The following is a 13,563-nucleotide window of genomic DNA, read 5'->3' as shown; positions in this document are numbered from 1 at the left end:
GCCCAGGGAGAAGCAGAACCCACCCCCACCATCTTCCACCTGGGGAGGGAGGAAAGTCATTTCAGAAGCTTCACCTGGGGTGCCGGAGGAGCCCCAGAGGACCATGGGCCCCCCGCCCCGACAAATTTTGAGTATGTGTATGTTCTCAGGAAGGAGCTGCAGCTCTTGTCCAAGGGTCTTGACCGACACACCGCGCTCCCCCCTCCCCCAGCACACCAAGCCTGTTACTCTCCTTCTTCCACTTTCTTAGTGAGACTTGAGGTTCCCCTGGACTGGGAAAGAAACTCAAGGGACTGAAATTGCCCCTTGAATTCCCCACCAGCTGGGAGAACCCAAAACATGAAAGGCACTAAATCCTAGGCAATAAAATGGAACGATTTCACAGCAGAAGGGTGTCCTTCTCCCGGCGCAGGAAAGGGTTGCCACTTCTGGCCCGAGACTGCTCCCCTTGGAAAGGCCTGCCTGGAAGGCCGGCCCTTGATGGCATCTGGAGACACAATCACAGAAGCGTGGCCCATTCCTTAACGTAAGCGTGGCTCCCTGTGCCTAGGCTATGTGTGTAAAAAATGTGGTTCGTGGTGAGCATCTGCTTTCCTTCTGCGAGTCTGGAATTTTGGGGTGTGCCAAGCAGAAGGTGCTGAAGTGACCAGACCCCTGTAATAACTTTGGGTGCTGATGCAGGCCGGGCACGGTGGCTCGCGCCTGTAATCCCAGCACTTTGGGAGGCTGAGGTGGATGGATCACTGTAGCTCAGGAGTTCAAGACCAGCCTGGCCAACATGGTGAAACCCCGTCTCTACAAAAATACAAAAATTAGCCGGGCATGATGGCAGGTGCCTGTAATCCCAGCTAATCAGGAGGCTGAGGCAGGAGAATCACTTGAACCCAGGAGGCGGAGGTTGCAGTGAGCCAAAATCATGCCATTACACTCTAGCCTGGGTGACAGAGTGAGACTCTGCCTCAAAAAACAAAAAAAGAAAGAAAGAAAGAAAGAAAGAAAGAAAGAAAGAAAGAAAGAAAGAAAGAGAGAGAGAGAGAGAGAGAGAGAGAGAGAGGGAGGGAGGGAGGGAGGGAGGGAGGGAGGGAGGGGGGAGGGGGAGGGGGAGGGGAAGGGAAGAAAGAAAAAAAAAGAAAGAAAGAAAGAGAGAGAGAGAAAAAGAAAGAAAGAAAAAGAAAGAAGGAAGGAAGGAAGGAAGGAAGGAAGGAAGGAAGGAAGGAAGGAAGGAAGGAAGGCAGGCAGGCAGGCAGGCAGGCAGGCTGGCCGGCCAGCCCTGCCCCTGGCAGCTGCTAGCACAGCACCTATTTCAACCCTGCAGGGGCACTTCTTGCCCTCTGACATTTTTTAACTGTTTCTTTTCCATCTGTGCTGACCAGAACACACGCTCCCTGCAAATGGGAACCTTGTCCTGTTGACAGTGCTCAGCACATAGCAGCTGTTTAAAGGATTATGGAAGAAGGGATGGAAGTCAGGAAGGTCATGGTTAGCTGAAGGTCATCGGGAAGCTGAGTCGGAGATGGAGATCCGTGTGCAGGAGTTTGGAGACATCCAGCTGCAATGCAGCTGCAACAAAGCCTCAGCCATCCTAACAGGCAGATCTGGAGCTGGGGAGGAGGTGGGGAAAGTTGCCCTAGCTGAGGCCTGGCAACCCAGCCTTTATCGCCTGCACCCGCCAGCGTGGGCTGCAAGCTGTCTGGGGACAGCGGCATGAATTTGGGAAGCCCACTATCTCTGGCTGAAGGCAAGTCCAGGAGAAGGACTCAGCTGGAGCTAAGCAGGAGCAATGGGCTTCCCAGGGCTGGAGGGGGTGCTGGTGGACATCCGCCAATCAGGGCGAGGACAGTCTTTTCCCAAGTATTTCCTGCTACAATGTTTTCTACCTGGGGTGTGCAAAGCAGCAAGGGAAAGTGGGAAGGGAGGAGAGTGCGGCTAAGAGGTGGGCAGGGATGCAGCAGCTGCAGAGGCCCTTCCTGCACAGCCCACCTTGCCCCCAGGGACACAGATCTGGGCTAAAGCCCCCTCCAAGGATGCTGGGAGGCTTCCAGAGCCCCGTCCCCATTTCATGAGCTGGCTGCTCTCCTCACACCCTCAGGAGCCATTTTCCCATCTAAGTGCCCATAAACATCTTGCTCAATCTGCTACCTCAGCAGATGCCGGCTCTTCTAGGAGACGCTTCATCTCCCTTCCCCAGAGGGGGGGGTGGCATTTCCAACCATCCCCCTGTGGGGTCTCAGCCTGGGTTTAGGGCTGCCTGGCAGGGGCACAGGGGCTCCAGTGGAAAGGGGTGGAGGGCAGGTGAGATGACAGCTCTCATAGCACTTGATTTTCCCGTGGGGGCACATGTGTGCATGAGTGTGTGTGTATGTGTGTGTCCGTGGAATGCTGCCAAAGCAATTTGGTTTCCAAGGAAACGGTGTGAAGGTGCACAGCGGCTGCCCGCACTCAGCAAGTGAGAAATGTGTGTCATCCATAACCCAGGCTCCCGGCTGGAGCCCAGCCAATTACTGCCCACTTGGAGGAGCCAAAAAGGAGAGGCTGGCCCGGGACAGAGTGGAGGGGGCTTGACAGCTACAGGAGACCCACACCATGCCCGAGAGAGGGCCTGGCTGGCCAGTCAGGCTAAGGGAGGGGCTGGGTGGCCCGGTGACGATTAGTCGTAAGTCACCAACTCCCCCAGTGAAAACCACATCAAGCCCTGCCACCCACCCACCCCTCCCTCTCGGCTGCAGGGGGGAGCCAGGCAGGCAGGCAGCAGGCCATCCCGGCCCCACTCCACCGCTAATTATTTTCCATGATGAACATGTTATTATGTCTTACACTCGAAATAATCAATTTGGAATCACCACTTTGATGAGTTAATGGGCACTTGGTGGGTGTCATTTGCGAATCTCTCTGCAAAGCACAGTTCTATTTATAACAGCGGCTGCACTGGGTACGCAGAGGACATGCTAAGTGTGCATACGCCCAGGCACAGGCGCCCAGCTCCTGGGCACGCTCGCTCTCGCTCTTTCTCTCTTCCCCTGCAGAGGATCTTGGGCACAAGGAGGGCTGAACAAGTGAGCTGAGATTGAGCCATTGCACTCCAGCCTTGGGCAAGACTGGTGAGCTCGGACAAAACAGCCATCCCAGGCCTACTTGACGGGCCATGAAAGTGACACCTCTCCTGCCCTCTGGGCCATGGCCTGTGGACTGGAGGTCGCCCATGGATCAGCTCCACCCCATGGGCCCAAATCATGGGTCTACACCTGGCTGAGCCTTGATGTGCCTTGGCCACTGAATCCTCCAAACATCCCCAGGTGGTAGATTTGCTTGTTAGTTTCATTTCACAGAGGAGAAAACAGAGGCTGTAGGATTTGAAACCAGAGAGTCTGACCCTGGCTCCCAGTGGCAGTCTGCACAATGTATTCCAGTAGATGACCTAATGTTGATGAAATAAGTAGAAGAATAAAGAATTTCTTTTCTTTCTTTCTTTTTTTTTGGCAGGGGGGAGGGAGTCTCGCTCTGTCACCCAGGCTGGAGTGCAATGGCTCAATCTCGGCTCACTGCAACCTCCACCTCCCGGATTCCAACAATTCTCCTACCTCAGCCTCCCGAGTAGCTGGGACTACAGGCATGCGCTACAATGCGCAGCTAATTTTTTTAGTTTTAGTAGAGATGGGGTTTTGCCATATTGGCCAGGCTGGTCTTGAACTTCTGACTTCAGGTGATCCACCTGCCTCGGCCTCCCAAAGTGAAGAATTTCTAACAATAGATTTTTCTTAATTGCAAAAACAGACAATAAAACAAGTAGATGGTAACAATCGGATGTCAAGCAATACAAAGGACCATGGTCAGAGTGGGCTAGAAACTCAGTCCACAGTCGGGTCAGCGATGCTGTTTAAAGCTAAGTATTTGATTTAGAATTGTGAGGATAGACACTCAACGATGTAAAACTTTTGAATGGGTCTGGAGGGGAAAGGCGTTGAGCAGACAGCCGTGGTTTGCCATCACGGGCTCCCCTGTGCTGGAACTTGTTCCCATGTGCAAGAATTGCCTTGATTAAAAGCAACATTCTGCCATTCTGGCTAACACGGTGAAACCCCGTCTCTACTAAAAATACAAAAAAATTGGCCGGGCGTGGTGGCGGGCACCTGTAGTCCCAGCTACTCGGCAGGCTGAGGCAGCAGAATGGTGTGAACCCGGGAGGCGGAGCTTACAGTGAGCTGAGATTGTGCCACTGCACTCTAGCCTGGGCAAGAGAGCGAGACTCTGTCTCAAAAAAAAAAAAAAAAAGCAACACTCTGGTTGTAGAAGGATGGGACAGAGCTAGAAACAACAGTGGTAAGGGGCAGAACTATGGACGGGGGCTCTTTATTGAAGAGGATCCAGGAAACTGAGAGAAAGGCCTGTCCCCACCAGGGCGCCCTAGCTAAACTCCCCAGAGACAAGGGCCGGCCTCTGTCTTTGTGCTCGCCTTTGGCCCACCCCACGTGGTCACTGAGTTGAGGCCATCTTCATGCTGCTGTTGAGTGTAAGAGGCACCAACAGCCCCTAGGCCAGCACACCACCTCCCCGGCACGCTCCCCAGTGTGCGCACCACCCCTGTACTCTACACGCTCACGCCCCAGTGTGGGCCTCTACCTGCACATGGCACAATCCTCTGGTAGGCATCTACCTCAAAGGATGTGGCCACCTGCCCTTGGCCTTCCCAACCTTCGTGAGATAATACCTGTTGATCTTCTCCCTAGCATGCATGCCCTTTATGCCCTCTTCCCAGCAGCCTCTGTTTCTCTCTCTGTCTCATTTTTTTTTCTTTCTTTTTTTTGAGACAGGGTCTCACTCTGTTGCCCGGGCTGAAGTGCAGTGGCACAATATGGCTCACTGCAGCCTTGACCTCCTGGGCTCAAGCCAACCTCCCACCTCAGCTTTCCAAATAGCTGGGACCACAGGCATGTACCACCATGCCTTGCTTTTTAAGTTTTTGTACAGACAGGGGGCGGAGGTCTCACTATGTTGCCCAGGCTGGTGTTGAACTCCTGAGCTAAAGCAATCTGACTGCCTTGGCCTCCCAAAGTGCTGGGATTACAGGTATGCGCCACCACATCCAGCTCAGCCTCCGTTTCTAAATTAGGGATCTGGGTGGGTCTCAGAAGCCTGACTCCATCCCTGGGTCCAGGGACACAGCACAAGACCCAGGCTAAGTCAGTCAGTGAATTTCCAATCCCTTCACCACAGGGAATGGGTTCAAAGGTAGGCACGTCAACCAACCCAGACTAATTAGCACGGAGCTAGGAACCTTTGCCTGAAACGTTGGAAAAGAGAAGGTCTCTGTTACTAGACCCGACCCAAAATAGCAGGGAGCCCCAAGGAGTTGCCAGCAGCCACTTGAGACTTGCCGTAGGCAGATTTTAGAGATGAGCACACACACACACGCACGCACACGCACGCACACACAGACACACACACACACACGCACACGCACACACGCATGCACACACACACGCACGCACACAAAGACACACACACACACTAGCTGTCTTGGTTCTCATGCATCAGAAAGCCCTGGTTCCAGAACACACAGGCCCCTTTGAGGAAAGAAGGACCAGAAGGCAGCTCCATTCCACCCTGGTCTTCAAAAGGTAGGCAGCACCAAAATCTGCTTTTTCCATCTGAGAACAACAGAAAACATCCAAACAGACCGAAGCTCAGAGGCTGCCTATTGTAGCCAACTTCTTAAGAAGCCAGAAGCTCCACTCCCAGCAGGGCGATGCCAAGGGCTGCCCCTCTCCAAAGCAAATCCCAGCTCCTCGATGGTTCCAAGGGTAGAGAACTGAGTTCTCTTTATCCCTTGGTAGGTTTCTGTGTTCTCTGGCCACATCCCATCCAAGAGGAAGGAGGAGCATGGAAATGCCTTCCCAGTGCCTCTCTCCAGGACTTCTAAGCCATTCATCTGGCAGAGCTCACGAAAGTCATGCTCACAGGCTTGCCGGGCACTGAGGAGCTCCCGAGGTTTGCAGAACCTGTCAAAGCTAAAGAACAGCAGAACCTCCAGGGCACCTTTTCCAAACTGAGGTGCTGCTCAGGGGGGAGCAAAGGACCCTGGAACCCAGAGAAAATCAGGTTTGCATTCCCCGCTGTTACGAATTCTAGTGGCAGCAAAGGTGAGAGACCTTGAGTGTGGTGGTGCAAGCTCGGCTCCCTGCAACCTCTGCCCCCAGGTTTAAGCGATTCTCCTGCCTCAGTCTCCCAAGTACTTGGAATTATAGGCATGCGCCACCACGCACGGCTAATTTTTGTATTTTTAGTAGAGATGGGGTTTCACCATGCTGGCCAGGCTGGTCTCGAACTCCCGATCTCAGGTAATCTGCCTTCCTTGGCCTCCCAAAGTGCTGGGATTACAGACATGAGCCACCACGTCCTGCCTTATGATTTTTTTTTTTTAATCTGACACTGTTAAGTGTTGGCTAAGATATGGAATTCTCATTCATTGCTGCTAGGAATACAAAATGGTACAGCCATTTCTTACAAAGTTAAGTATATATGTACTATACAACCCAAGAGTCCATACTAGGACTGTATATTCCCATAAAACCCGGTATGTCCACATTCACAGCAGCCTGATTCATCTTTAAAAACCAGAAGCAGGCCAGGCACAGTGGCTCACGCCTATAATCCTAGCACTTTGGGAGACCAAGGCAAAAGAATCACTTGAGCCCAGGAATTCGAGCCCAGTTTGGGCAACATAGTGAGACTCCATCTCTACCAAAATTTTTAAAATTAGCTGAGCATGGTGGTGCATGCCTGTAGTCCCAGCTACTTGGGAGGCTGAGGCAGGAGGATCATTTGAGCCCAGGAGTTTGAGGCTGCAGTGAGCTATGATTGTACCACTGCAATGCAGCCTGGGCAACAGAGCAAGATCCTGTCTCAAAAAAAACAAAACAAAGTGAAACAGAAACATTCTAAACATCATTCAATTGGTAAACAGATAAACTGTGGTACATCCATACAATGGGATGCTACTCAGTAATAAAAAGGAACAAACTACTGTTACACACAATGGCATGAATGAGTCGCAAATGCATTACACTAAGGGAAAAAAGCCAGACTTAATGGGCTACCTACCATATGATTCCATTTCTCTAACATTCTGGAAAAGACAAAACTAGAGGGAAAGATCACAGATGATTAGTTTCCCAGGGCCAAGGAGAGAGGGAGTTTTGACTACAAAGGAACATGAGGGAATGTTTTGGGAGGAGTAAATGAACTGTTCACATCTTGATTAAAGTGCTGGTTGAATGACTGCCCGCATTTATCAAAATGCACAGAACTGTGTGCCAAAATGCATAAATTTTATTGTATGCTAATTATACCTCGATCACCCTGACTGAAAAAAAAAAAATGTATGGAAGTCAGTTCAGACTGAGCTCATTACAATATAAATTTGTCAGGGCAGGGGCAGCGGCTCACGCCAGTAACCCCAGCACTTTGGGAGGCCAAGCTAGGAGGATTGCTTGAGTCCAGGAGTTCCAGACCAGCCTGGGAAACATAGTGATACCCCCTCTCTTTTAAAAATGTTTAAAAGAAAAAATACACACATTTTTTCATAGCAGTATAACTTATTTATTATCAACAGGACACGTGGATCAAGTATGTCAAGTAAAATAATTAACATAAGTCATATGCAAGTTATTTTTTAAATGATTTATTCCGTAGATGTAGTGTTTAGACTTTCTATGCAGCCTCATCGCCCTTTCCCCTCCTAATATAAAAAAAAAATGTTGCTGGGCCGGGTGCAGTGGCTCATGCCTGTAATCCCAGCACTTTGGGAGGCTGAGGCGAGTGGATCACCTGAGGTCAGGAGTTTGAGACCAGCCTGGCCAACATGGCTAAACCCCATCTCTATTAAAAATACAAAATTAGCCAGGCCTGGTGGCGGGCATCTGTAATCTCTCAGCTACTTGGGAGGCTGAGGCAGGAGAATCACTTGAATCCAGGAGCCTGAGGTTGCAGTGAGCCGAGACCACGCCATTGCATTCCAGCCCGGGCAACAAGAGTGAAACCCCATCTCAAAAGAAAAAAAAAAAAAATGTTGCTGGCAGATTGAAGCTCTGCATTTGGAGGCTGGGGTCCCATGTGCCCACCCAATGCCTCCCATAGTCCCTGTTCTTTCCTGCCTAGAGGTTTGGGGCCATCAGTGAGATGGCAGGAACTGAGGTCGGAAAGAGACGCCATCTCCACATGCCCACAGCCTCTGGTCATTCATGGGGGCTTATAAATGCTCATGGTGGGGTGGGGGGGTTCATGATTGATAACAGCTGCAGTGGAAAGGCCGGGGGAAGAAAAAAGGAGTCAAGCCAAGGGAAAAAGGGAGAGAAACAGAGAAACAGTAAGCAGAGTGGTGTGCTGAGTGGAGAACAGTGTTGAGGCCACCTAAGTGGTGCCAGGTGCCACTCAGTGGTAGCCATCACGGGCTGTCTACTCTGTCTGGATTATGTGAACAGACAGGCAAAGGCTCAGCCCTCCCCTCTGGGGCTCTTCCAGGCTCATGAGCAAATAACCTAGCCATCCCTGCACTGCAAATTAAAAGGGGTCGCCAGCCCTTTGACATCTATACAGCTTGACCGAAGATACATAAATTCTCCTGTTCGTTTAAGGAAAGGCCTGCAAAGCCCACAGCCCTTGGAAGAGCGCTTCTTCCTTCCACTTAGAGAAATCGACCCTTCCTCTGCGTCCTTGGTGCCTGGCCCGGGGGACAGGCCGAGGGCAATGCCCAGACTGCTCCTGTCTGTGTGCAGGGCCCATACCCTCCTCGCCACTGTCCTGTCTGTGCTCCAAATATTAAGAGGATGCCCCATCACCTGGGAGGACGTGCCTCTGCCCTCCAGCTCCGCGTGGCAGCATTCCGCACAGAGCTCGCAGCTCCTCGGTACAACAGGTGCTTGCAGGGAAACCCCAGTCTCCGCACAGTATGGGAGGCCCCTGTGCACAGGTGAAGGACCAGGAGCCAGCAGAGGCCCTACCCTGGGAACTTGGAATTGACACACATGGAGGCTGGTCTTTCCCTGGGTGCCCGGTCTATGAATTGATGGGCCTAGAAGGCAGAGGAAGGAGACACCTAGAATCCAGCATCCAGCTGAACTCAAGGGTCCTGTGGCCCTAGGGAACCCCCCATTTTTACAATTAACATTTTTCCTGCTTAATTAATTAAGCAACCTCAGGCAGGCTCTGCTACAGAGGAACTCCTTCCGTTTCTCTGGTAAGGACTCTGAGGCTTAGGAAGGGGAAGTCTTGGTCCAAAGTCACAGGCTTATTAAGGGAAGAGCCAAGGCTCAAACCCAGAGAGGTCTGAGTCTGAAACCCACGTTCCCAAAACAGCATTCCTGCCAGGCCGGGAATGTGAGCTGGGTCAGCTCTTTCCAGAAGCCTTGCCTGGGGGTCTCAGCCCAGGCTGTCCATCAGAGTCAACTGCAGAGCTTTGGAAATGCAGATATCCAGGCTCCATCCCTAGGGAACTGCCCTCCCAGAGAGCAGGCATAGCTCCCACACCTGATTCTTAGCCAAAGGGGGAGCCTCAGTCAGTCCAGCCCCAACAGGTCACCAGTGAGCAAGCTTAAGATCCAGCCCCCCTACCTGCCCCCCGCACATGATTTTGCAAAGGGTTAACCCACAGGTGTAACTCCCCTGCAGGGCCCTTCCCTTTCCCTAGCCGCAGCCAACTAGAGGCACCTGCTTGGCCCAGCCGGCCTCCAGGGCCCTTCGCTTTCCCTAGCCCCAGCCAACTAGACGCACCTGCTTGGCCCAGCCAGCCTCCACCTTGAAATTGGCTGGCTGGTCTCCATCTCTTCAAGGACCCCAAAACCCCAAAGCGCGGTGAGGAAAGGGACCAGAAGAGAGACCAGGCCGGCTGGGAGAGGAGGAGCTGGGCATTGCACTGACCTGGGAGAGAAGAGGCTAATTCCGGGGTGGGCCGTCTGCTCAGGAAGGGAGCCGCTGAGGCCAGAGGATGACCACGCCGCATGCGCCAGAGCGGGTGGGCGGGGCCTGCCTTAGACCGCCCACCTGGGGAGGGGGTGGGGCCCGCGGTCAGGCCCACAGGTGGTGTTGGCAGCTGGGCAGGAGGTGCAGCGGCTGCAGGTGGATACTGTCAGGTAAGGCAGGGTCAGGAAGATCCGACTGCTTGCATCCGAACTCACACCCTGCCCCCCAGTATCTGTCAGAGGTCTTTAGCCTTGCAGGCAGAGGCCTGGCGGTCACCAGGACACCAGTTTCTTCTCTGGTGGCCAGCACAGAGCTAACCATCCCGCCCTGGAACAGGCATTGCATAGGAAATAACCACCAGGCACTCACCTGGGGCCGTATCTTCTTTGAGCCAAGATGAGGTCAACAAGTCACCAGTGAGCAAGCTTAAGATCCAGCTCCCCCACCCGCTGTAGGATTTTGCAAAGGGTCACCCCAGCGGCGCAACAGCCCTGCAAGGCCCTCCCCTGCCCCTGGCACAAGGAGACCGTCCGTGCTGGGGGGGCACACACACTCCTGTACCTCAAAACTTGCTATCAGAAAACTTACAGAAGCAAAAATGGAAGCCTTGAGACAAGGAAAGAAATAAGAGAAAGAATCTAGAAAGCCGGCGGGTTTCTTGGTGCCGTCATCAGCACAGCCGCCCTGCCACTCGTACCCAGAGAGTCCCTTCCCTCCAGCCGGCTCCACCAGCATTCTCGGCGGGAGCTGAAAGAGCTCCTACCTTTCTCATAGCAGACTCACTCTGCCCCCAAGGAGGGAAGCCATCCAGAATCGTCCTCCCCCTTCCCCGGGGAAGCCCCCACTCTCCAACTGCTATCCCCCCACCCCCAAGGATGCAGCTCTTTCAGTCTCCAGGCCTGGAGTCTCCAGAACCTCCAGGTTCTGCCCCGCTGGGGCCTCTGCTCAGCCCCACCCCACTGCACTGCACAAGCCCAAGGGAAGCTCCCCCACCCTCATTAAAATCCCAGCTCTCCCTGGAGGATTCCTGCATTTAAGACCCAGCCTCCTTCCTCCAGTGAAAGCTCCCAGTCACCCCTGGGGGGTGTATGCGCTGTTTAAAGTTGAACTCCTCAGCTTTGTCATTAAGTTTTCATGCCCTAGGCTGCACGCAGTGGCTCATGCCTGTAATCCCAGCACTTTGGGAGGCCAAGGCAGGAGGATCACTTGAGGTCAGGAGTTTGAGACCAGCCCGGTCAACATGGTGAAACCCCATCTCTACTAAAAATACAAAAATTAGCCGGGCGTGGTGGCAGGCGCTGTGGTCCCAGCTAATCGGGGAGGCTGAGGTGGGAGGATTGCTTGAACCTGGGGGCAGAGGTTGCAGTGAGCTGAGATGGTACCACTGCATTCCAGCCTGGGTGACAGAGCGAGACTGTCTCAAAATAAATAAATAAGTTTTTGTGCCCTAAAAATTGTTAATATTTCTCTTCTATTTGTGTCTGTCTTGACTTCCCTAGTGAAATGCAAACTCTTCGGGGGCGGGACTCATGTCTTGCACAGTTTGGTTTGGTCCACAGTGTGCAGTGCATTGACTGTCAGTCAATCATTCTAAATTGCCTGTTTGGATTCCTGGTCAGTTTTTCTCACAACAATGCCAACATGTAAACAGGTGTGTGGATTCCTTTTCTACTGCTGCTGTGACAAGCGGCCACAGATCCGGTGGCTTAAACTAAAACACATTTATTATCTTACAACTTCTTTTGGCCAGAAATCTGGCTTGGGTCTCACTGCACTCAACTCAAGGCATCAGCAGAGCTGTGCTCCTTCTGGAGGGTCTAGGGGAGAATTCACTTCCTTGCTATTTCCAGCTTCTAGAGGCCACTCACATTCCTTGGCTCACAGCCCCTTCCTCTGTCTTCAAAGCCAGCAATATTGCTTCTCTCTGCCCCTTCTTCTGTGGTTACATCTCTAACCACAGATGGGAAATGCCTACTTTTAAGGATTCATGAGTAGGTTAGGTAGCAGGATAATCCAAAACCATCTCCTATCTCAAGATCCTTAACTTTGTCACATGTGCAAAGTCCCTTTTGCCATGTCAGGGGACACGGTCACAGGTTCTGAGGATTGGAATATGGACACCTTTGTGGAACCCTTACTGTGCCCACCACAGTGTTCTATGAACACAGCAAAAATGGGGGCAGGTGGGCTCAGTGATCGTACAAATGTGAGAGTCACTCCATTAAGCAAATTTAAACACAATTTCACATGGCAGGACTGCTCAGAGCCTGTATTATGCTAATAAGCTGATGAATTTTCAAGACAGGCTTATAGTGAGCAGCCTTTTGCAAATGTTTGGCTGCACACATGTGACCTCAGAACCCCTTTTTGTTTAGTAACTATTGGCACCTCCATAAGAGAGCTTTGCAGGCCACCCGGTTAGGAAACATGGCGCTGCAGCTTCCCACCCATTCTGTCTTCCCTATTCCCTCCCCATCCCAGCCTTCCCAGGCCCCATAAGACCTCCCCCAAGGCCATATCGTGTGTGAGCTCTGGAACTCCTTGGACAGGAACCATGGCTTGGGTGAAAATAGTAACTTGAACCTTTCATTCTAACTGCCAATCAAACTTCGTTTGGAAGTAGCGAAAATGCCCTGTGTCGAAGGCTCCGGCTGACCCAGATATCATGGGCTCCCCGTGACAAGCCAAGGTCCCTGTGCCTCCGTGTTAGTGACTTTGACACAGGGACTGCTGGTCCCCCTGGGGATTAAGTTAAGCTGCTGTTAAGTCCCTGACCTTCCAGATAACATCATCCAAACCAAACTGACAGAACATTTGTGCTTCTCCTCTCAACACAAATGCGTCTCAGACTTGCCGAGATAGCCCTCAGAACAACATCCTCATCTGCTTCCAGCCACCTGTCCTCTAAGGATCGGTGAGAGCCAGAGTGTGGGGACACACTTACGCACATGCACACCTGAAACGCTAAAGCCAGGGCAGCTGCCTCTCTGAATCACCAGCCTTTTGTGCTAAACCAACCACCTCCAATCTGGAGGATAATAAAGGCTGCATTTTGTAACCTCTTCATGGCCAGATTCTTGCCTCTATGGGGCACTAGAAGAGATCTTCTAGAGCGTTCCAGAAGCCGTACATCTGCCTATACATGATGTCAGGATCAACTGGGACAACTCATACAGTTGTCCATTACCAGCCTCAGGGGGCCAATAGAGTGATGGTCTGTGGCCCACGTGGGACTGCTCTGGCTGATGGCTACTCAAGCAAGTGCCCAGGACTGTGCACAGACATGATGTCCACACACCTAGAGACATGTAGGCGTTGCAGTATTTCCTGCTGGAAGGCAAGTGCATTGTCCCTGACCTTGTTCTTATTTGCCAAGGAAGGGAGTGTGTGACCTGAATCCTCCAAGGAAATAACCGTTGCAAAGCTGTGGGATGCTTGGGGGTGTTGTTGTGGACCCCAGCCACTGGCCAGGGGTCTGGTTCACTGATTGATGAAGACTTCGTCCTTGAAGAGGCCCTGGGCAAGACGCGCCCTATCTGTCAGGAGTTTGCATTCACAAAGAAGGACTAAAGCAACTTCTCTAGGGCAACCTCCTTCCGGGGCTGAGGC

Source organism: Macaca mulatta, chromosome 16 (assembly GCF_049350105.2).
Source record: "Macaca mulatta isolate MMU2019108-1 chromosome 16, T2T-MMU8v2.0, whole genome shotgun sequence".
In the NCBI taxonomy this organism is placed as follows: Eukaryota; Metazoa; Chordata; class Mammalia; order Primates; family Cercopithecidae; genus Macaca; species Macaca mulatta.
The sequence above is the reverse complement of the archived record's forward strand: the minus strand, read 5'-3'. Positions refer to the sequence as shown.